The sequence below is a fragment of the Pelodiscus sinensis genome, chromosome 10 (genome assembly GCF_052426305.1).
Source record: "Pelodiscus sinensis isolate ZL-2025 chromosome 10, ASM5242630v1, whole genome shotgun sequence".
Taxonomy (NCBI): domain Eukaryota; kingdom Metazoa; phylum Chordata; order Testudines; family Trionychidae; genus Pelodiscus; species Pelodiscus sinensis.
Genome location: NC_143061.1, coordinates 30,533,750 through 30,558,886, shown reverse-complemented (window position 1 = coordinate 30,558,886; position 25,137 = coordinate 30,533,750). Strand labels below are relative to the sequence as shown.

The window sequence follows — 25,137 nt, the reverse complement described above, 5'->3', positions numbered from 1 at the left end:
ATTTTCAACTGGAACACTCAGTTGAAAAAGAATTTGGAAGGTTCCAGTCAGCACTGCCAACCTGGCTGTTAAAAGTTCGGTCAGCAGTGCTGCAGAGCGAAGGCGGTTCCTACCTGACCTGGCTCTGTGCTGCACCCTGCAAGCAGGCAGCAGGGGTATGGGACCAGTGCTCAGGGAAGGTGCAGCATGTGGAGCCTTGTGGGTTCCCCCACCTAGGAGCCAAACCTGCTAGCTGTTTCCAGGCACAGTGTGGTGCAGGATAGTAGGCACGAATGGGTCTGCCACTTAGCATACATGCCCACCCACCGCCCTGCCTCTACTACCACCAGACCATGAGGGCTTGCCCATCTCCACTCAGTGCTCCAGGGCTATATCTACACTGGTGGGTTCTTGTGCAAGAACTCTTGCGCAAGAACACGTCCACACGGCCATGTGCTTTTGCACAAGAGTATCCATGGCAGTGTGGATGCTCTCTTGCACAAGAAAGCTCTAATGGCCATTTTAGCCATAGGGCTTTCTTGTGCAAGGAGCTCCTGCTGCACATCCACACTGCCATCTTTTGCAAGAGCTCTTGCACAAGAGGGCTTACACTTGTTAGAAAAGAGCGTAGCTCTTGTACAAGAAGCCCTGTCTTCCGACACCGTACTGTAAATCTTCTTGCACAAGAGCAGATGGGCAGTGTGGACGCTTTGTGGGTTCTTGCGCAAGAACGGCCATTCTTATGCAATAATCCACCAGTGTAGACGACAGCCCAGGAGATTAGCCTGCTCCTCCACCTGGCTCTCCCAGCAAGCCTCTGTGCCCTGACCCAGCTTCCCTGCTGGGAGCTCCAGGCAGCGAAGCAGGGCAAGCCCTGGCAATCCATCCATGCTGGGTGGCATAGCAGGGCAAGCCCCTGTGCTCTGACTGTTCCATGCTCAGAGTGCCAGGCAACAGAGCAGGGCAAGCCCCAGAGTTCCAACTCCACTGCTAGCTGGAAGCGCCAGGTGGGCGGATGGGACATACCCATGCCCTGAGTGAGGGGGGAGCAAATGGGAGGATCGCACATTTATATGGGGGCTCCCATTTTTAAGAGGGCCCCTGGTCAGAGCATCTATCCCTTCCCCTCTTCCAAGGCATGCAAAGAATGCAAGCACTTTCCCCGCACTCCCTGAGACACCTGGGGAACGGGATCAAAAACAAGCCGCATCACAGAGTGCATGGCTGTTGTCCTCTCCCCTCCCCACACTCCATCCTGCCACAATTCCACCCTTGTGAGGCAACTGCAAAACCCAGTGGAGCTGCTTCTAGCCCTCAGTGCTTTGGAGTTGCAGCTTCAGCCCGGGCAGGGGCCTTGCAGAGCCCAACTAGGGCACTGCAGGGCAGGGCGTGCTTGGGCTTCGCAGGTGCACTTTGTGTGTTGCCGCTTTCTCTCCCCTTGCCCTACCTGCCCTGGTGTGGGAACAGCAGCACAGTGACACGCTGTCCAGAAGCTTTCCTCACAAGAGGACGCAAAGCTAGGTAAGAGTTCCTCCTCATGCCCAGACCCCCCACACCTCAATCCCATCACTCAGTCCCCTCCCCAACCAAAACCCTGCACCCCCAGCTTGTGCTGACACCCTCCCTCCCAGCAGTCTTGACTCCTGTGCCCGGAGCTCTGCACTCTGCACAACACTGCTGCCAGGGACTGTCCCCAGCAGCTCCACTGCATCCCAGGACTCCTGCGCACTGCCATTGGCTCCATTTTGCAGTTTGCAGCCAACGGGAGCCCTAGGAAGCAGTGTGGGCTGGGCTGCTGCTTCCCGCGGCTCACCTGGGCTCGAAACAGCGAAATGGAGCCAATAGGAATAGCGAGGCTCCATGGCCACAGCGCCAGTAAATAAACAAACTGGCGAGGGCAGTTAATAGGTTTCTCAAAGTGGTTTCGTGGACCACTTTGAGAAACATTGAGCTAGAGGGGAGGCTGTTACAGATATGATTTTGACAAAAAGGGAAGAATTGTTTGAGAATCTGAATGTAGGAAGTACCTTGGGTGAAAGTGATCATCAAATGATGAATTCATGATTATAAGAAACTAGAAGATTTCAGGCATTGCTCGGGTCCATAGCAGCTTGGAGTCAGGTGAGAAGCACTTCTCCATGGTTGCTGCAGCTCCAGGAGGCATAGCCAGGGAAGGGGTTCATGTCCCCTGGCTGGGGCAGGTCCAGATTTGTCTGTTCACTACACTCCCCAGATTGAGGAATGGAGCAAACTGTGTATTTTCCCCTCACTCCCTGATAGAAGAGGAACAGCCAGCATGTTCCCATGCAAATGGGGGGTGGAGCTGCAGCTCCCCCCACCCTCGCTAAAGGGTACCTGAGGGATGGGAGGCCCGGGCCTAGGACAGTCCTGGATGTGGGACACACCCCAACCAGCTCCTTTCATCAGCCTGGTGATTTCTATATTGTTGTATGTATCCCTTTTTGCATGGCGGGGGGGGAAGGGGGGGGAGGGAGCTTCAGCCTGCCCCATCCCAGTGCAAAACCAAACCTTTATCTTGCTTTAAGTTATGATTCACTTTCTTTTATTCCAAATTTGGTGGTCCTATCTCTTACCATTTAGGAGGAGTTCTTGAACAAACAGCTGGACAGACTTACTCACAAGTTCTCAAATATATAGTAGATGATAGGGAAAACAGGAGAATAAAAATAGTGGAAATCATGCTTCACCAATCTTTTAGAAGTCTTTGAGGGGCTCAACAAGCGGACAAAGAAGATCCAGTTGATTCTGTGTACTTGGACTTTCTGAAAGCCTTTCACTAGGTCCCACACCAAAGCCTCTTGAGCAAAGTAAATACTCATGGAATACGAGATGAGAGTCTAGTGATGGGTTAAAAGGAAGCAAAGGTTAGGAAGAAATGGTCAGTTTTCAAAACAGAGAGAGGTGAATTTCTGGGTCCCTCACAGATATGTACTATGACCTATTCTGTTCAGAATATCCATAAGTGATCTGGAAAAGGCGATGGACAATGAGGTGCCAACATTTGCAAACAATACAAAATTATTCAAGACAGTTAAGATCAAAACTGACTACAAAGAAGTATAAAGGAATTTCACAAAAGTGAGAATTGGGCGACAAAATGTCAGATGAAATTCAACATTGGTAAGTGCAAAGTAACGCACGTTGGAAGATATAATGCCAACTATAAATACAAAATGATAGGGTTTAAATTAGCTGTTGCCATTCATTCTTTGAAAACGTGCTCAATGTACAACAATAGTAAAGAAGTTAAACAGAATGTTAGGGAGCATTAGGAATGGGACAGATAATACAGAAAATACTGTCACTACATAAATCCACACTACATCCAGGCATTGAATACTGCATATAATTTGAATTGCCCCATCTCAATAAAAATATATTAGAAATGGAAATGATACAGAGAAGGGCAACAAAATAATGAGACTTAGAAAAGAAATGAATGAAGCTGAACATGAGTAAAGCCTATAAAATCATGAGTGATGTCAAGAAAATAAATAGGCAAGTATTATATCCCACTTTCAAATAATAGAAACCAAGAGTTACCCAATGAAATCAGTAGGAAAGAGATTTAAAACTAACATAAGGAAGTACTTCTTTACACAACACATAATCAACCTGGGGAACTTGTTGTCATTGGATGTAGTAAAGGCCAAAAGATTAACTGAGTTCAAAAAGAATTAGATAAGTTCATGGAGAATAGGGCCATCAATGACTGTTAGGGATGCAACCCTATGCTCTGCATGTCCCTAAACCTGTGCCAGAAGCTAGGACTGGATGACGGAACGAATCACTCCATATATGACCCTGTTCTATTCATTCCCTCTGAAGCATTTGGCACCAGCCTCTTTTAGAAGACAGGCTACTGGACTAGATGGATCATTGATCTGACCCAGTATGGCCATATTATAGTCTAAAGTATTTATCTCTTGCAGGATTGAGTCCTTTGACAATAATTTCTTTATGGGTGCTCCAAGAAGTGAAACTGAACTGAACCTGGCTACCACTCCTGCCATAGCTGAAATGGAATAAGCTGTAATTTGAATCTAAAAGCTATCATTGTAACTGATTAATGAGGAGAATGCAGTCACAACTAGGGTTGTTGTTTTTTTTGTTTCATAACACAAGACTAATGCTAAAAATGGGGGAGCAGGAGGGATAATTGGACTTTTTAAAAGCTTTTTTGGCTGCAGATAGTATAATACCCCCACTATTCAAGGATACATGAGATTTCAGTAAAGAAATTCAAAAGATACTCTCTGAGGTCATGAAGGAAATAATGTTATCTAGTGAAATAATGGACCTTTTCGAAGGGGAATCTCTAGTGAAACTCTCACTGATAAATCTTCCTGGTAGGTAGGAGTAAGTCTAATACAAAATTGGTGCTTTTTCTACTGTTTATCCATTAAAGTGTTTCACTGGTTTATATAAGAATTTATCAATTGGGCAAGCATGCTAAGTCATGAAATTAATACATCAGCATTTGTTGACTGCATAAGGTTCCCACAGTAACTTCAGTTCTCTCTTACAGCCCAAAGGAACACTGTCAACAACTAAAGTTAGACTTTAAAAAAACACACTAAAATGTATTCATGCAATGAAAGGCTTAAACAGCAGCTTTTATGAAAGACTGTTTGAAAACTGAAATACGCTGCCTTTTAGATGCTAATTTAAATGAATCAGGGAGTACACTGATGTTTCAAATAAGAAAATTGCATAATCCTGCTCCCACTGAAGTTAATAGCAAAATTCCCATTGATTTAATGCAATAGCATCAGGGTCTTCAAATGCATCTCCACTTTGTTTAGTAGAAATTTTCAGGTCACAGATACTGCAGCAAATTTCAACTAGCTGTCACAGTAAATGTAATAAACGTCAAAGGCAACTAATTTTACCATGATTGCTCCCTGAGTTTTGATAAAATATTGCCCTCCTCACCCAATTGGGGGGGCTAGTCACCTACAGCTGTCCCCTGTACACCTGGCTCCACAATCTTAATTCTGATATGGCACAGAGGGGAAGCCCCAGAAGTATGTGGGGGAGAAAGGGATAGATGGTGTCCAATGGGGCTTGGCCCAGTACCCCACACTTACTCCTATTGGTAATTTGTGTGGCATCTGACCCATTGTGGGCTGGGTCCAGTAACCTGCCCCATGCATTGCAACTTAGCCTGTGGGGTTTTAGTGCTGCTCAGGGTTGGCCCACCCCATGTCATGAGGGAGGGTGGATCAAGTCTGAGCACTGATGAAAACAGAGAGCTGGCCCCAACGCTACAGGACAGGAGCAGCAAGAGCCACTGCTTTGGGAGTAAATCACACACACACAAAAAGTCAGACAAAAAGGAAAATCATGCTATCCATGATAGGGATGTGAATGTCTAGTAGCAAAAGAGACAGCAGGCGGGGAAAAGAATGGTGTGATTCAAAGTGGCAGTGCCGCATGGAACCCGAGGGCCAGACCCTGGGTTCCATGTGGTGCTGCCGCTTTGAAACAGCACGTACAGCCCAGAGCCAGCTGGGAAGTCAACTAGCCTGAGCTGCACGCAGCATTTCAAAGCGGCAGCTGCGTGCACTCCCCCACTAACCCCAGGCACCATGCAGCGCTGCCGCTTTGAAACACCTCAGGGAGCACGGGGCCAGCAGGGGACTGCTTGAGTCCGCCACTGGCCCCGTGCTCCCTGCAGCGCTTTCGCCTTTGAAGTGTTGCTACATTTCAAAGGCAGAGGCATCCTTACTGACTAATCGAATAATCAATGCAAATTTAATCGACTATTCGATTAGCCAATTAATCTATATCTAACATCCCTAATCCATGACACCCCAACTCTCCAGTCCCCTCCTCCTATGATAAATCTGCAAACCTAGTGAGGCAGCTTAATAGAGAAAAAATCTAACAAAACATTTTTTCCATAGAAATGTGCTGGTTTGTCAAAATTGGAACATTCTATGGAGATGGTTTCAACAAATTTCTGATTAAACCCAGGCAGAGTGACAAAATGCTGCCTCTCAGGTGGGGCCTGTGAGGCAGGCAGATTTCTATCACAAACCTGTCTGGTTTCCTGCCAGTTCACCTGCTTCCTTAGCAGCTCTGACAAAGTATGGGAGAGCCTGGGCTTCCTGGCTCTTTAGCAGCTCAGTTGGGAGATTGATACAGAATCAAAAGGGAACTCTTCATCTAGCTATTCCCAGTCTCTTCAGTGGTAAGGGAGAGGAAGAGAGCCCAAGGGGAACTAGCTTTCCACTTCCCAGAATCCTGGGTCACCTTCTCATATTTCTTCCTTCACCATTTCCATTGTCAGTAGCACTCCAGAAAGAGAGAGGGCAGTGTGGCAAAAACATGAGAGGTAACCTGGTCCCCTCATTGGGATAATTCTGCTTGTGGCTTACAGCAATTTACAGGATCTGGGACCCTGAGCCTGCCTGTCATGCGGGCTATCACTGTACTGACTTTTGTTTTTCCTTAAGGCTGAGCCATTCACATCTGCCCTAGAACCCTGCCATCAATCCACCCCTTCCACTGATCAGAGAAGTAGCCATGTTAGTCTGAATCTACAAAAGCGACGAGGAGTCCTGTGGCACCTTGGGGTATGTCTAGACTACACGCTTTTTTCGAAAGAATTTTCAAAAAAAAAATTAGAAAAAACTTCTTTTGAAAGAGTGTGTTCGGACTACAAACACGCATCGAAAAAGCAATCCGTTTTTTTCGAAAGAGAGCATCCTGACTGCCTGGGCGCTCTGTCGACAGAGAGGTTGCCCAGAACCACTTCTGTCAGGGCATGGGGGCAGCATTTACTTCCTGGTGCTGCGGCATGCCCCTTGCTGCACAGACACGTGCTGAAAGGTTCCCCCTAGAGCCTTTAGGTGCCTACTGACCCGCCTCGACATGGGGCAGTGCAACATCCCCGAGGTGGTGGCCGCGTGTTGCTTGCTCCACAACCTGGTGGAGAGCAAAGAGGAGGTTTTCCTTCCAGGGTAGGGGCCAGAGGCTGGTGGCAATGGAAGGCCTTTTGAGCAGCCCCGGACAGCTGCCATCCGCCAAGTACATCAGTTGGGAGTGCGTATCCGGAAGGCCTTGAGGGAGAGGTTTTCTGAAGGAGCCCACTAACACTCCCCAGGGCATACCCAAGGGGGGGGGTGTGTCTTGCCAACCCCCGAATACATTTCCCAACATAACACTAACCCTTTCTCAATTCCCCAGAAAATCAAGACAGACACTGTGTTTTACTTGAAGAAAAACTTTGTTGAAACTTGAAAATAAACTCTGTTGGAACTTTACAATAAACTTTGTAATAAATGATAAATAATTTTTAAAAAACTTTCTTATAAACATATTTTAACTATTTACAATAAATCTTAGAAAACTGTGGTGGAGAGGGGAGCAAAACCTGGAGGAGAGGAGAGGGAGGGTCAGAAGCCGTAGGGAGGCTTGGAAGTAGGAAGGAGGTTTAGGACTGGGAATGCCTGCACCTTCCACCTTGGGTCCGGGGTCCTCTGTGTGATCGAGATTGGGTGGGGCCTGGGACAACAGGGGGCTGCAGCTGAATCAGGGATGGCAGGGAGGAAGGGGGAGCAGGGAGAGCCATGGGGACAGGAACAGTGGGAGCAGCAAAGGGAGCCATGACCTCCTTAATAGTGGCACAGGTGTTGTCACTCTTCCACACCAGTTCTGTGAGCATGCGCTCGCGCCAATCATCCTCTTCCCAGACCTTCCATAAGAAGGTCCGGCGTATGTCCCGCAGAACTGATATGTGCTGGTGCATTAGTTCTTGGTGGGTCCACCAGTGCCTGCAGCTCCCTTGGCTGCGGCTGGCTGGCTGGAATGGTGTGGCTCTCCCATCAGTCACTGCCGTTGCGGCTGTGGAGGACTAGAGAGAGAGGTTGTCAGTCATCCCTGAACATACAGCCTTATTAGAGGGGACGCTCATGTCCCGAGACCCAGGCCCCATGTCAAGGCTGATTCCCCACTCTGTCACGATGAATGCAGAAGTGGGGGGATCCACAAAAGCAGCCCAAAACCTGATCTCCACAGGCTTGAGTACGAAACTTCCCCCCAAAATCCTAACCCCTGTACTTTGGAGATTCTGATGCCACAATCAAGTGTCTTTGAACCCACAAACAGGGGTGCACACTTGAAACCAACCCCAGCGGCACCCCAAGCACTTTTCTACAAAGTTCTTGAAAAAGACAGAAAATACAAAGTGCAATCTGCGGCTGCTGTCCCCTAGTCAGGGGCATGCAGATTCCACAGAAAGATCTAGCTGGGCAGCGCATGGGCCGTGCGCCAGCGGCCGTGACCGGCCCGTGCATGCACCGAGCGTCCCAGGGGTAGGCCCTGGGCTTCGCGCCAGCGGCCATGGGCGGCACGCGCATGTGCCGTGTGCCCCGGGGGGGCGGGCCCGCGCCCCATGGGCGGGCCTGCACATGTGCCCTGCATCCAGGGGTGGCACCACACACCCGGGCCCAGGGCTTGTATGGATAAGTATGCTATTCTTCAGCACACTCTGGATACTTTGAGCCACTTTAATGAAGCAAAGCAGCCACAAACCCAGATAAATTGGCTGGCCATTTGAACAACACAAAGTAGCTGTCGTATATATTGGTGAGCTGGACATAATGTACATGTGATTTATGTATATTTGTGCATCTCCAATTTTTAGAAGACTATAAGGCAGGCAAGTTAATAAGCAAGTTCTGTATTATGAAATAAGAAGGTGACACTTTCTCTTTACATGTCCTGCATTCACATAGTTCCTTAATCAGAAAAACATGGACCAGATTTTGAGTGAGTGTAATTCAGCATAGATCTATGGACGTCATTGGAACTTCCTAGTGACTTTGATGGGGTTATGGCAATTTATTCACTTCAGATATGACCAGTGCTTACTAGAAACAGCTAAGAATTCATCTTTACTTGTTTGTTAAAACATGAGAGAGAAACTGCAATTTAGCAAGTATTCTGTTAATGATGTTGGGTTTTTTTTCTGAACAGCAAAAGGATGTGGTGGATCAGCGCTATTTAGCAGATAATTCTGATGACAGATGTTTGCAATAGATTCATTATATAAACTAAGATCATCTGAAGCAGTCCTTGCAAATTTGCTAGCTTCAAATTAAGGTAAAATAATTCATATTTTAATTTGTTATCATTTTAAAGAGTTTAACAAGAATATTAAATTAGAGGAGCACTAATATGAACCTTATCTGATGATTATTTCTGATAAAAATAAATAGAAAAGATCAAATGCATAACGTTCTGCTTGTCTTATAGCAGAAGACATATGTCTGAGATTTAGTGATGACTATACCTAAATATTATGATCAGATTATTAATACCTTAATATAAAAATAAAAATATGTAAATATAGTTTAATTACATGGAAACTACATGGGACTTTTGTTCATTGTTGTACTGAATAACTCAATTCTTCTGTTGACTACCCATAGTATCTCCAAAAATAGTGTCCCAGTATGATGAATAATGATCTAGAAAATAGAAATAAAAAAATTCTACTTAATAGCAGAATTTAACAGTACTTAAAGAGTGTGAGCCACATTGTTTTCTCCATTATATTGATGCAATGCTAGCATTAATTGTGAACAGAATTTGCCGCATTACTGTGCTAAAAAATGCTATATTATTATTGCAATTAGATTAATATGCCTGGGCACTTGGGTTTTAATTGTCACCAGTTCAACATTTCATTTCATTTCTATTTAAAAATACACTTACACTTTGCATAAAGACCTAGATTATATGGTAAGAGAGTTTAACAGATATAAGCTGATTTTGAATCAGTAGTTTCCATTCATTGCTAATGCTCATATTTGAAGGAACCCACAGAACCAGATCACCTCTAATTTTAGCTTCATAAAGGAAGACATGCACGTAGTTTATATTGCAAATTGGAAGTAAGTATGTTTCCTGTTTTATTGTAATTTATTTTATTAACAGTGTGACGGGTTCCCGGGGTGCGAGCTCCTCGCCCCTACTCTCCCGGCCACTCTCGGTCCAAGTCTGGGGAGGGGGGCGGGGCCCAGCGTACCCCTCCCGCCTGAACTATGTTCGTAGGTCGCCCCACCCGGGGTCCGTCTAGTAGGTCCTAGCTGCGGGGGCAATCACCCCTCAGCCCCGAGGGACTGGGGGGGTTCTGCGACCCCTCCGTCTCTTTCCCCTGCTCCTCGACCTGGCAGAGTAGGGGCGGGTAGTGTCGTGGGAGGAAAAGGGGAGTGGGGGACCCGGGCCCTCCCTCACCTCCGGGTCCCAGCCCGAGGCCCTAAGTGGGGGTTCAAGACTGGTCGTCGCTCCCCACGGCGGACGGGGCTGCAGCCCTCAACTCGTCCGCCCACGGGCGCCACAGGAACCCCGCCTTGGGCTTCTTCCACTCCCTGTTAACCTGTCCCACAGGCGGAACAAGCCCCGGGTGACTCACCACGCCGGAGTCGTCTGGCGCATCCCAGGGCGAGCCGCCAGCTGCCGAGTCCGTCTCGCCGGGTCGCCCCAAGGGCTGGGAGCTTGGTGCTCCTGAACGCCAGGATGCCCGTTGTCGGAGTCTTCCCCCCCTCTGGCCGGGACGTCCCCGGCTGTTATAGTCGCCGGGGGATGACGTCGGGGTGGTTAGCTCCGCCCCCCCCTGGCGCGGCCCCCCTCCCGGGTGTCCGTGCGCGCTCCCGGGTGCGCGCCTGGGGTGTCAGTCGGGGCAGCAGGGGCGGGCGCTTCCTGGCCGCTCGCGCTCGGCCCCGTCTCCCGCTCCCGGCTCTTTCCGGGGTTGCAGGACGTCCTGCCCCCAGTGCTGCCGCCTGGGCACGCTCGGCGGCCGCTGCCGCCGCTTTTCCCCTCGTGGAGGGGGTTCCCCCCGCCGGGTCAAGTGCGGACCCTACCGGGTCCGTCACACACCTCCCCCCCTTCGAAAGGCGAGCTCCTGGGTTTGGTTGTTCCCCTATCCGGGAAAAGAAGTCTGCGTTTTTGTGGGTGATTCCGGGCCGGTGTACCACATTAAAACAGTATGGCTGTAGGGCCAAATACCACCGCATTATACGCGCGTTTGTTTCTTTCATGGAATTTAACCAGACTAAGGGTGCGTGATCAGTCACCAACTTAAATTTATTTCCCCATAAGTAATACCATAGTGTGTCGACTGCCCATTTCACCGCAAGTGCTTCTTTTTCAATCGTGGCGTAGGCCCGTTCGGCTGGTAGCAGTTTTCGGCTCAGGTATAGGACCGGCTGATCTCCGCCCTGCTCCTCCTGGGCTAGCACTGCTCCGAGTCCCACCTCCGAGGCATCTGTATAGAGGATGAAGGGTTTATCAAAGTCTGGTTGCCTCAGTACCGGGGCTGAGGCCAGTCTTTCCTTTAACATTTGGAAAGCAAGTTCAGCCTGTGGGTTCCACTGAACCCCGGTTGGTTCTGTATTCTTTATCAGTTCGGTCAAGGGGGCGGCTAGGGAGGCGAATTGCGGTACGAACCTCCTATAGTAGCCCGCCAGCCCCAGGAACTGGCGGACCTGTTTTTTTGTTGTCGGGGTCGGGTAGTCCTTCAGGGCTTGTATTTTGCTGTAGATTGGCTTCAGCTTGCCCCGCCCCACCATGTAGCCCAGGTAAGAGACTTCTCGTTGTGCGAAATGACATTTTTTTGGGTTGGCCGTGAGGCCCGACTTACCCAGTGTCGTCAGTACTGCCTCAATGTGGCCTAGATGATCCCCCCACGTCCTGCTGTAGATGACAATGTCATCTATGTAGGCGGCGGCGTACGCCTGGTGGGGTGCCAGGACTCGGTCCATCGTCCGCTGGAAAGTCACGGCTGCCCCATGGAGTCCGAAAGGCATGGTCCGGAATTGGAACAGCCCGAAGGGTGTTGAGAAGGCTGTCTTTTCCCGGGCCTGGGGGTCGAGGGGGATTTGCCAGTACCCCTTAGACAGGTCCAATGTTGTTATGTATACAGCCTGTCCCAGTCGCTCCAACAGCTCGTCCACTCTCGGCATCGGGTAGGCATCAAACCGGGAGATGGCATTCACTTTCCTGACCCGTCGGGCTTAGGGACCAGGACGATCGGGCTGCGCCACTCGCTGGTGGATTCCTCTATCACCCCCCAACGTTGCATTAGCTGTAACTCGCGTTTAACCGTGTCCCACACCTTCTGGGGGAGGGGTCGGAGGGGTTCGCGTACCTTTTGGCCCTCCTCGGTGATGATCCGGTGCATTCCCATGGTCGTGCGGCCCGGTCTCGTTGTGAGGGTCTCCCGATGTCGCTGGAGGACCTCTCTTAACTGCTCCTGTTGCGGGTATGTTAGTCCGGGGTCCCAGCGGGGTTCAGGTTGCTCTTCTTCTTCCTCTACTCGGGGCCCCAGGTCTTCCCCCCGGGAGGCCGGTGCTATCAGCAAGGTCTCGCGGGGTACCCACTTCTTTAGTAAGTTAACGTGGAAGAGCTGTGTTCCTTGCCTACTTCCTGATAACTTTACCTCGTAGTCTACCTCCCCCACCCTTCTCACTACCTCAAAGGGTCCCTGCCACTGAGCTAGCAGCTTGGACTGGGTTGTGGGGAGGAGTAGCATCACCTGATCCCCTGGCTGGAAGGTCCGCTGGCGGGCGTGGGCGTTATAATACCTCGCTTGCCGCCTCTGGCTCTCTTCCAGATTCAGTCGGGCGTACTCACCCAGCCGGCTTAGCTTCTCCCGTAGCTGGGTGATATACTGGACCGTTCCGCGTCCGGTGGTCGGCGTCTGCTCCCATCTGTTACCAGATTTGCCCAATACTCTGGGGTATGCTCATTTATCAGGATTACCCTTATGGGACTGGGGGAAGGTTAACAGTTCTATCAGTGTGCTGTTGGTGCTTACTTGGGCTCTCATATGGAGCTGAATTCTCCCTGCTGCCAATTCCCCCTCCCACTGGAGCTCTCCTGCAGGAACTAGGTTCCTCAGGATGGGGTTCTTCCCACCTTAGCAACACACACAGATACTCACACCCACTAATCAGAGCACGTCTGAGAGGACTGGGTACTCAGCACTCACAAGCTGACCCCCTCATATGTCCCTGGACTCAGCTGGCTGGGTTTCACAGCAATGCCACACTGCACCCTCATGTGCCTTTGGACTCCGTGGGCTGGATTAAACAGCACTTTAAGCTGTCATCCTCATAAGCCCCCAGGTTCAGCACCCCCTATCCCCACTTTCACACCACAGTCATTCACTGGTAAACCACACGATGAACAAACCCCACAGGATTTTGGGCACTACAGGGATCTTTTGCTTGGGTACAAGAAGCGTTGTTGCAGAGCGAATGGGGAAGCCAAAACAACACCCCTTAAGGAAGAGTGAGCAAAAGAGAAAGAAAGAGAGAGAAGCAACTAGCTTAACAATGAAAGTGATTTATTTCTGAGTAGTGAATAGATATCAAACAGTTACAATATTAAATCTAACAATTACAATATTAAATCTAAATTGAAGCTGATTACAAATGTTAGGTAACCATATAACAGTTTACACAGGGCAGGGTCAGGAGGCTATGCTTAGAGAGATAGTTGAGAGAGAGAAATAGAGATAGAGAGAGAGAGAGAGAGAGAGAGAGACCTCACCACTCCACGGAGCTTGCACTGATCGGGGTTCCCAGATGATGATGGTAGCCGGGGGTCCAGAGGGCAGGAGAAAAGCAGGACAGAGCCCCCAGCACGATCAGACAGGAGATGAAGAAGTCTCAATGGAACTGATGCAGTTTAAGTCCAGGTATCAGAACAGTTTTCTTGGGACAAGGATAGGAGTTTTTATAGGGATAGTTCAAAGAGAAAGAGGAGAGACAATAGAGACTGATCACACCTGGTTATGGGTGATGTTCCTTGAACGAGCTCACAATGCAACTTGGCAGTTTCAGTATTTTAGATGTCAATAGGATCGTTACTAGAATTGGTCTGATAATGACTAATTTGGGTGTGAGCAGGCTTAGGTTCATTAGCATCTGGAGCAGGGATTTCCCATCAGGCAGTGCTTCTCTGCTTTCGGTGTCCCATAGTTCAGTGCGGTTCCTGCCTTGGAAGAGCTGCTCTCCATTCTGTATGCTAATGAGATGTCCCTCTGTTCCATCTTTAATGTAAATGAGGCTAGTGTGTTTCCTTAATTGTATCACCCTTGTCTGAAGCAGTTTAGGTGTGTCTTCCCCGGCCTTTTCTTTGCTTTGTCTTTGATTCTAGCAGAGGCCTGAGGGAGGGGAATGGTTTTCCATGAGTGTCACTCCCTGACTCCCCAAGAGCACAAGGCTGACAGGTGACCATGTTCTGGTTCCCCAATAATCACAGAGCTGGTGGGTAACACATCCTTCCTTCAAAATGTCCAGGATCCCTCAGGGTCGCCGTCCGTACAGCAGCTCGAACGGAGAGAACCCTGTGGAAGCCTGGGGGACTTCCCGTACGACAAACAGGAGGCTGGGGAGCATCCGATCCCACCCCCGGGGGTCTTCCTTTACGAACCGGCGCAGCATGCCCTTGAGCGTTTGGTTAAATCGTTCCACCAGGCCGTCGGTTTGGGGGTGGTAAACCGACGTCTGCAGCCGTTTGATTTTCAGCATCCTGCAAAGCTCTTTAATGACCCGTGACGTCACGTTCGGGTCTTGGTCTGTAAGGATAGCCTGTGGAAGTCCGACTCGTGAGAAGATCCGCAAGAGTTCCTGGGCCAGGGTAGGGGCCTTAGTATTCTGGAGGGGTACTGCCTCCGGGTACCGGGTGGCGTAGTCTATCACCACCATAATGAAGCGGTGTCCCCTCCCCGACGGTTCTAAGGGTCCGACCAGGTCCATGGCCACCCGCTCGAACGGGACGGCCACCACTGGGAGGGGTACCAAGGGGGCCTTTGTCACTCTGGCCGGGCCGGTCTGCTGGCATTCGGGGCAGGATGCACAGAAATCCTGCACGGCCCGAAAGACCCCCGGCCAATAGAACCGCTGCAGGACCCGGTCCAATGTCTTTTCGCGTCCCAGGTGGCCCGCCCAGGGGTTAGCGTGCCCCAGCTCCAATACCTCCCGGCGAAACCGAGTGGGGACCACTAGTTGCCTCCGTTCCTCCCCGCCCTTTTCCGTCATAACCCGGTAAAGGCGGACTTCCCATACCTGGAATTGAGGGCCTTGGGCGGATCGATCTGGGCCTTGCTCCGTCTCTTCAGTCGTGATTGCTTGGTCCCAGGCGTTTTGTAGGGAGGGATCCATCCTCTGCTCCGTTAGGAAGTCTGGCTCCGCTCCTATCTCCAGGCAGATTGCCCCCCCCCCGGGGCTCCCGGTCCTGTCCCGGGTCTCGGGTCTGCCCTATCCGTCCCTGGGGCTTTAGTGGGGTCCGGCTCTGCAGCAGGGCCCCGAATCCAGGCCAGTCTCGGCCTATAAGAAGGGGGTAGGGTAGGTCCCTGGCTTTCCCCACTTTCCACAGCAAATCTTGACCCCCGCCAGTCAGGTGTACGTGGGCGGTGGGGTAGACGCGGACGTCCCCGTGGACGCACCGCATCCAGATGGGTTCTCCTTCCGCCTGGTTCTGGGGGACGAGGTCCGCCCTGATGAGGGTCACGGAAGACCCGGAGTCGACCAGGGCCTTAACTGGTCGTCCTTCCACCCACATCTCCCGGATGACCCGGTCCCCGGTACCTGTCGTCTTTGCCGTAGTGCCAGCTGGTTCTCTCTGATTCAGTGTGCAGTCCATCATGGGGCAGTCCTGTTTAAAATGGCCCTCTTGCCCGCACTGGAAGCAGGGCCCCCGGGTTCCGGGTCGTGCTTCCGTCTGGGTCCGCTCCGCCGGCCCTCCGTCTTCGGTTCTCTCCAGTCGTTGGGGCGGCCAAACCGGGGCCAAACGGGGAGTCTTCTCCTGTCCTCGTCTTTCCCCGGGGTTTTGTTCCCGCCCTCCGGGTTTCCCCAACAGCCGGGACCCTCCCGCCTTCGGGCCTGGTAGGACTTCTCGCCGGCCCCCGCTCTCCTCTTGCTCGGCCAGCAAGTGTGCCTCCATCAGGGCCACTGCCTCGGGGAGGGTTGAGGGTTGGTTCCTCCGGACCCACCGCTGCCCGTCCCAGGGCAATATGTGTAGGAACTGTTCCAGGACTATCATTTCCGTGACCTGGACCCCGGTCTTCTGCTCCGGCTCCAGCCACCGGTTTGCCCACTCCCGCAGCCGCTGGGCCACCGCTCGGGGCCTGTCTCCGGTCTTGTACCCCTCTTGTCGAAACTTCTGTCGACATGTCTCAGGGGAGTGTCCTATCTGGTCCAATATCGCCTCACGCACTTTGGCGTAGTTCAGGGCGTCCGGAATGGCTAGGCTCCGATAAGCCAGTTGGGCGGGTCCGCTCAAATAGGGGGCCAACAAAGTGGCCCACTGCTCCGGTGGCCAGCGTGCTGCCGAGGCCACCCTCTCAAAGGTGGTCAGAAATGCCTCGGGGTCATCTTGGGGGCCCAACTTGCTGAGGCGTAGGGGGAGGTTGGGTCCTTCCCCGGCTCCTCCGGGTCCTCCCGTGGTGGTCCCCCACCTTTTCTCTGCTGTCTGTCGCCACTGGTCCTGCTGAGCGGCCATCTCTTGAATCAATACCCTTTGTTGTTCCTGAAATTGACTCGTCAGTTGTTGGACCAGCTGGGCCTGGCGCTCCTGCTGGATCTGATTCTGTTGCCGTTGGTTCCCCTCGAACCATTCTAGGAATTGCCGTGGTTCCATTATTCCCTCCGGCTCCGTACCGTACTCTGGGGAAATCGCCCGGTTTTCCCGGTCTTGCTCGTCTGTGGGGAACAATGTTTATGCCCACATTCTCCACCAGTGTGACGGGTTCCCGGGGTGCGAGCTCCTCGCCCCTACTCTCCCGGCCACTCTCGGTCCAAGTCTAGGGAGGGGGGCGGGGCCCAGCGTACCCCTCCCGCCTGAACTATGTTCGTAGGTCGCCCCACCCGGGGTCCGTCTAGTGGTCCTAGCTGCGGGGGCGATCACCCCTCAGCCCCGAGGGACTGGGGGGGCTCTGCGACCCCTCCGTCTCTTTCCCCTGCTCCTCGACCTGGCAGAGTAGGGGCGGGTAGTGTCGTGGGAGGAAAAGGGGAGTGGGGGACCCGGGCCCTCCCTCACCTCCGGGTCCCAGCCCGAGGCCCTAAGTGGGGGTTCAAGACTGGTCGTCGCTCCCCACGGCGGACGGGGCTGCGGCCCTCAACTCGTCCGCCCACGGGCGCCACAGGGGCCCCGCCTCGGGCTTCTTCCACTCCCTGTTAACCTGTCCCACAGGCGGAACAAGCCCCGGGTGACTCACCACGCTGGAGTCGTCTGGCGCGTCCCAGGGCGAGCCGCCAGCTGCCAAGTCCGTCTCGCCGGGTCGCCCCAAGGGCTGGGGGCTTGGTGCTCCTGGACGCCAGGACGCCCGTTGTCGGAGTCTTCCCCCCCTCTGGCCGGGACGTCCCCGGCTGTTATAGTCGCCGGGGGATGACGTCGGGGTGGTTAGCTCCGCCCCCCCCGGCGCGGCCCCCCTCCCGGGTGTCCCTGCGTGCTCCCGGGTGCGCGCCTGGGGTGTCAGTCGGGGCGGCAGAGGCGGGCGCTTCCTGGCCGCTTGCGCTCGGCCCCGTCTCCCGCTCCCGGCTCTTTCCGGGGTTGCGGGACGTCCTGCCCCCAGTGCCGCCGCCTGGGCACGCTCGGCGGCCGCTGCCGCCGCTTTTCCCCTCGCGGAGGGGGTTCCCCCCACCGGGTCAAGTGCGGACCCTACCGGGTCCGTCACAAACAGCATTTGTGGTATTCTCTGTACCTGAAGGGCTATACTGTGGCTTTTAAGCCATGTCTCTGCCTACAGGTCTGTGCAGCACCAAAATGCTACAGAGGAGTATTGGGGAGGACTGGTGGATGGTGCAAATTAACCCCATTGGGTATTGTGGTTAATTCAGAGTGAACCGGGCCACTGGAACAGGAACATCTTACTTTTACACAATCTAGCACAGAATGGGGAATAGTATGACTACTATGTTAATAATATAAATTATGGTAAAAAGTAATTGTTACACATATTTGCCTTTTTATGTTTGTGAATTGTCTTTCGCAAGAAGTGAAAAGAGGAAAAAACACAGGTGCCACTCCATCCATGGTAATCACAGCTTACATGCGAGATAGTGTCCATTACTGGACACTATCTTTCAAAAAAGGAGATTGCTTTTTCGATGTGTTTTGGCAGTGCGGACGCTCTCTTTTGGAAGAAGTTTTTTTGGAAGATCTCTTCCAGAAAAGATTCTTCCAAAAGAAGCCTGTAGTCTAGATATAGCCTGACTCATGTTGCTATAATTAAAGGGACTTCCATTGTTTTAGTTATGGAATTCATTTTTATGACCTTTAAATCCAATCTTAACAATTTGCTCTTCCTGACTCTTCACATAAGAAGGTTTCTAGTTCTTTGAGTATTTTTTTTCAAATTTGGAAATAAATTGATTTCTTGAAAGGCCACAAGTGTGCTATTTTTTAAAAGTCAACTGTATAGGTAGCTGATCAGTGGTATTGACTAACTGCATGTGTGCTGCAGCTGTATATTTATGCCTGTATCAGATGCATATATGTTTGACCGAAGATGTTTCAGTGGGGTAGCTGTGTTAGTCTGTAGCTGGAAAAACTTAAAAAACAACAAATAGTCTTGCAGCACCTTAGAGAATAACAAAAAATGTGTTCATGGGCACAGCCCACTTCTTCAGATGACCTCAGATGTGTTAGCCAATAGACAAATTACTGTAATTGATACATATGAAGAGCTCTCTTGCACACAAAGAGATCTTTGTCACTTGTAATTGGGTCAAACAGGAGAACTCCTCTGCAGTGGCAGATCCCAGAGACAAAATGGGCCTTTCTTAGTACTGCAGTTTCAGAAACTCATATTCTCAAGGATATTATAAGTCATTTCTGTCTGTATCAATCATGTTACTTAGAAAATTGTCAACTAAAGGTTCTTGTGGGTAATAGAATATTCTTATTTTTAGTTAATATACCTTTTTATTTTAATTACAGCATTAGAAAATCATATATTTGAATTTCTTGGGGTGACTCTGCAATGATATAGCACTTGTATGCTCATTGTCATCCTGATTATTGCTTTCAGTGCCTGTACTGGACATTTTCTTCTGAAAACAATTATAAAAATTAGTCTGATTGCATTCACCAGGACAAACCGGGGGCCTCACAATTATAGCAGTAATGCATACTTTAATGATCAAAAGTAAAGTCACAAAAAGGAAAGAAGAGGTCACCAACTCCACACATTTCAGACAACTAAACAACAACAACAACGGGGAAAATAATTTATAATCTATAATCTTCACCCTGTTTACTTTATTCCCTGAGAAATCCCATGAGTTCCATCACTCCTTTTTCATACTATCATGTAATTATCTGACAACTTATTTTACAGTTTAAATAATTTAGTACTCTTTTTAAATAAAAAATATTTTTAAAACCTACAGTCATAGAATAATACATCGATCCTTTAAATGTTTTTGTTTATTTTGAAAACTAACTTTTGAGAACCATTTGTATGAACATTTATTTCTTTTTTTGCTTCAGGAAGATTCTTCCCTAGGGTCGCCAATGTAAGTAGTAAAGACAATGGAGGCTTTTAGGAGCAGCAAAACTGAATAAATCTATTGTTTCCCAGACAAAATGAATGAATGAATGAATCCTCTGGCAGCCAGGAAGGACAATCTGTGACCCAAGACTGCTGATCAGAGCCACTGCATCTAATGTCACAGCCACTGCAAAAGGTTTAGTTGATTTTTTTTATTGTTAACTTATCACCTGAGCAGCAGTACCTATTAGATTTAAGTGAAGTGTGTATGTACAGATTCAGCAGTCAAAGGAAAGAAATATTTGATTGCTCTCAAAGGTAGAATCTTAACTTCCAGAGCCTGCCAAGTGCCAACACCAGAAAATGGACAGTGATATATATTCACACTGCTTGCCAGAGTATCTAGTTGCCCTCTGTCCCTCGAAAGCAGATGGAGTATGCAGGGCACAGAAGTTCATTATCAGAGAAGCCTCTTGAGGAGATTAAGAGAAGTACAGTACCTCTGTGTACAGATCTGCAAGGATTGGGATTCAATTTCTAGTGAGAATTTAATATAATTTTAAGTGATTTACCTCAGAAAATTGGCTGTAAAATCATGAGAATCATGGGATTCCATATTTATTGTGTCTGGATGTTTTGCCAATAAAATTTGCTCAATTTATGAATAAAAATATAATTGTCCTAATTGCTAGGGTTCCAAGATGGTTTCAACAAAAATACCGGACACACTTGACATTACATCACAATCTACATTACATCTTATTTAGAAAATACCAGACATTTTCTAATTTATATTTTCTCAATTTGTTTCCTGAACAGAAAGCTCAAATACTGGACTGTCTGGTTCAAAACCGGACACCTGGCAACCCTACTAATTTTTGACCACCAATAAGAGAGGTTTTGCTGATGCAAGGTACTTCTGTATAAATCAGGGGTTTTCAAACTTGGGTCACGGACCCACTAGGAAAAGCCCCTGTTGGGCCTTCAATGCTTCATTTACTCTAAAGCAGGGGTTCCCAAACTTTTTGACACGGGGACCAGTAAATCCATTCATGAGCTTTTGGAGGACCTGTAACATTCATTTGCATGTTTGCATATTCATTAAGCAAATGAAGAATATTCAAATAAGTTGTTTCTGGTCCTCCCAAAGCCTCCAGTGCCAGCTTTAGCAAAGCTTTTGATATGGTCACCACAATATTCTGCCAGCAAGTTAAGGAATAGGGATTGGATAAATGTACTGTAAGATGGACTGAAAGCTGGCTAGACCAGGGTTTCCCAAACTTTTTACTTTAGTTGGAACCTGTTTTTTTTTCACTACTGTTTTTTGCAGCCCAAAAATATAAATGCATATTAAAAAGAATGAAAAATGAATAAATTTTCACTGTTTCACCTGGCTGCATCCTCCAGTCAGCCCGGGCCAGGGCTTGAGGGACCCGGCGCCACACAGGCACTCCGGGAGGTGAGAGCAGGAGCTAGCATCCTGGGGACTAAGGGATTAAATATGTCCCTTACCTAAATCAGGTGGCAGGCAGCCAATAGAAATGTAGGTAGGAATTTCAAACTGGGACAAAGGAATTTGGGGTTTTTTCCCTTTTTTGTCCTGAGCAGTTTCTCTCCAGCTATTGAAGGGAACAGAATGTCTCCTTCTAAGAAAATACTCTTCACGGTCCGTCAGTAGGATAAAGTTTAGATAAATCTGCTAGGTTTTATTGTTTTATGGTTTGGGAAATGGGATCTGGTCTGTGCATTTAAAAATGGGTTTTCCTCTCCTTTGTAACTAAGTTCCTGGCCCATGGTAAATTTCTCCTCCATTAGTATATTATTTTGTTACTGTTCCTTCTAGTCATTATGCTTGCAACAGGAATATTGAGGTGATAATAAAAGTTCTTTCTCTTTTCTTTTTATTAACCTGGTATTGGTTAATTTGTGTGTCCTGATTTGTACTTTAGGGGTGAGATTGCCCAAGTAGTCTCTCCCTGGTTGCTTTTTTAATATTTGGGTGGTGGCAGCGGCATTTTATTCTCAAAATCTAGGTTAAGATTTTGGGGGGAAGTTTTATACCAAAGCCTGGCAGATAAGGTTTTGGGTTACTTTTGCTGGCCCCCACTTCTGTATTTATCATGTCAGAGTGGGGAAGGAGCCATGACACCATCTCTTTGCCAGCTACACCCAGCGCCTGTGCAGCAGTGCGGCCTCCCGCTGCTTCATTTGCAGCTGGATGGTGCGGAGCAGGAAAAGCTCCTTGGATTAGCACCACACCACCTTCTCCAGTTGCATGCACAACCCGGCCCTGGGCACGCGGCGCATACAGGGTCCCGCCCCTGGGCACATGGTGCCCCTTACCTATTCAATCACGCGCCCCCCCCATAGGTTGGCACCCTGGGTAGCTGCCCGGCTAGCACCCCCCCTTAATCCGGTCCTGAGTACTTCTTACACTTATATTTTCCTTGCATAAATTAAATAAACTGAGCTTCTTAAAAATTGAGACATATTTTCCAGAAACTAAATAATTTTTGAACCTCTTTTCTGAGCCCTTTCCAATTTTTCACTATCCCTAGTGAAGTATGGCTACAAGAAATTAACAAAGTATTCCACTAATAGTCTCACTAATACCATATACATATATGCCTACCACCTCCCTACTCCTACTTACTTATACAAGTAAGGGTCATGTTCATCCTTGTAGCTACAGCCTGATACTAAATGCTTGTGTTCTATTGATTATCTGCCATGACTCTCCTCCCAAATTCTTTGCAGTGTCACTGCATTCCAAGATACAGTCCCTCATCTTGTGAGTGTGGCCTACATTCGTTGTTCCTAGATGTATGACTGTAGCATTTGGCTGTAAAATGCATGTTGCACAAATGAGACTACTTAAAAATATTTTTGTGATGGGTAATTTTACAAAGTAAATAAATGTATAACTAGAAGATTTACCTGGCGTTGCACAGTTCCTTAACTTAATTAATTTTAGCTTTTCTTCATTTAAATCATTGCTCTGGGGTGGGGCTGGGGATGAGGAGTGCAGTATGCAGACTTCCCTGGAGAGAGAGGACCCCAGTCCTTCCTCACCGCAGCAGGTTGGGGTCAGGTGAGAAACGTCTCTCCATGACCACTGAAGCTCAGGTGAGCACAGTCAGGGAAGGCTGCATGTCCCCTGGCTGGGGTACAGATAGACACACATAGCGGTCCCTTTTTCTACCCCTGCTCTCTGCTGCCCAATGGGGTTATAGCTGTCTAAAACCCAATCTCTGTCCACTTGCTGCCCTCCTATGGTCACTATACAGTATAACTGTCTCTGCTTTCCATCCCATATTCCCTGCTGCCCCCATGTGGATATTATATGAGTCCTCCCTTTCTGTTTTATGAGAAACAATCCTATTCCAGACATATCCTATATTTCTCACACAACCAAACCCTTACGTTGCTTTAAGTTATGATAAAAGGAAGCTGCATAACAAATAATGGTGGTCCTAGCTCTTGCCATTTAGGAGGACTTCTTGAACAGACAGACAGACAAACTCTTTCAAATGTATAGTAAATGAAAAGGGGCACTGTGGAGTACTTTAGGTCTAAACAAGTGTATGTTTTATGTATAGTGTATTTATATTGCTATATTCCTCTCTTCTGTTTCTTAGGCATGTAAGTATTGTTAGCTTAACTCTTAAATTCCCTTTCTGATTCACTTCTGAATTTTATAGTGACTTAATTCCACCTCACTAAGCATGTGATGAAACAATGCCTTAAAGAAGGATCTAAGTTTGGGTGAAAGGATGGATGTCTTTTGTATGTCTAGCATCCTTCAAGTTGAAAGGTGCTATTACACAGAGATGGCAGAAACCTTTCTCATGTCTTTTCTCTCTACACAACCACATGGGGAAACCACAAGGACATAGGAAGGTTTCTTAAACCTAGAATTTGCAGGGTGTGCTGATTGAACTGTAGCAATGTTTTGATTGGATGCACTGGGAGTGCATGTCTCTCAGTCAATGTTGTATGCAGTCAGCATGCACATCATTTCATGTGCCCTTGCTTTACATATGTAGGGGTGACTGCTGAGGAGGCATGGGAGAACACTTGCCCCCTGCCACTCCTAGTTCGTGGGAGGGATGGAACAACCCCCATCCACACCTTCACCATCTCTTTCCACTCCACCTTTTCCCCACTCCTGCTTTGCCCTGCCTCTTCCCCCCAAGTTTCTTCCCTCAAGTGATGCGGCTCAGAGCACTAGTGGGGAGTCTAATACTAGCAGCAAGGGTCAGGCCTCCCACTCACTGGCAGTGGCAGGAAGCAGATCAATGCAGCCCCAACCTGCTCTGCTTCTCCAGGTCCCAGCCATGTCATTCCATTTTCCTTGGTGAATAGGGGGCAGTCCAGTCCCCTCTCCTAAGCGATGTGACCAGGGGAATGGAGCAGGATAAGGCTGTGTCATTTTGTTTTCCGAAGCCATTGGTGAGTGCATGGTGGTGCCTCACCTTTGCTATAGGCACCAGACCCCTACCTTGTTAGTCTCCTGGGCTGCCCATAGGCCCTGGCCCTTTGCCCCTCCAGCCTATGTGTATGAGGGGGACAGGTGCCCCCAAGCTGGCCTATGTGTATGAGGGGGACAGGTGCTCCCAAGCTCCCCTATACTTTGACTCTGTATGTACATGCCACTTTAGTAATACCAGCAGGAAAAAAACAACACTGACATGTTGCCCCAGAGACTTGGACAAGTAATTGAAATATAGGCCGTATTATTAAGATGTTAAAGTTTCTCTGTACAGAAGCCAGATCTGACCTGGTATTCCGTATCTAATCACCAGTGTCATTAACAGCCACAAATCAGGCACACACGAATTTAGGGCCAAACCATATATTGTTGAATTGAAATGCACAAACATACAAACAAGCAACTTTAAACAACAAGTCCACCCTATCCCTGAAGAGAAAGAAGACAGACAGATGTCTATACACAAAAGGTGAGTATACTTTACAGAGGTTTTCGGCGATTGATGCCCACAATCTACAACCTTTTGGCTAATGGTAAACCTAGAAGGAAGACTGGTGGGGCGATCCCTCATAGCAATTCACTCCTGCTGGAGATGAGACTGGAGAAATCCTAGTCGCTGCGTGGTATGGCTCCTCTCGAATCCAAACCCATCCGATCCTTCGATCACTCCGGTTGATTCGATAGTTAAGTATGGTATATAGAGTCCCCGTTCACTGGCCTATGCCAATAATCCACAACCGTCAGGAATTCCCTCACGCAGGATAGCAATCTAAGGCTAGGTCTAGGCTTCAAGTAGCTAACCATGAACCATGAAGATGTCAAGGACAAGGAATGTCACAGGGACGAGATGAACAGACGAACAGTGACGAACCCGAGCTCGCCTCAGAGCAGGGTTTATAAACGCTCCGAGGTGGGAAAAAGGTGTTAAGAGCTGGGTGCATAGAATGGTGTCGTGTACAATGCCTGGAAGGGAGGAGTGCATCATTTTGGGCGGTGTGCAGCCCATTGGTGCTGAGTGCACAGTTTGAACCGGGTGCACAGGCTAAGGAGAGGGGTGCAATGAGGTATAGTGATGTGTGCACAATCAGTAGTTAGGTGGCAAAACATATCTGAGGTGAATTCCTTACTTAAA

At 49.0% G+C, this 25,137-nt stretch overlaps 1 protein-coding gene across 1 annotated transcript in view; it reads right to left on the bottom strand.

Annotated features, from left to right (window-relative positions):
• The window catches only part of HLTF (helicase like transcription factor), a 111,423-nt gene that overhangs the window by 56,444 nt on the left and 29,842 nt on the right, over positions 1-25,137 (bottom strand). The window lies entirely within an intron of this gene.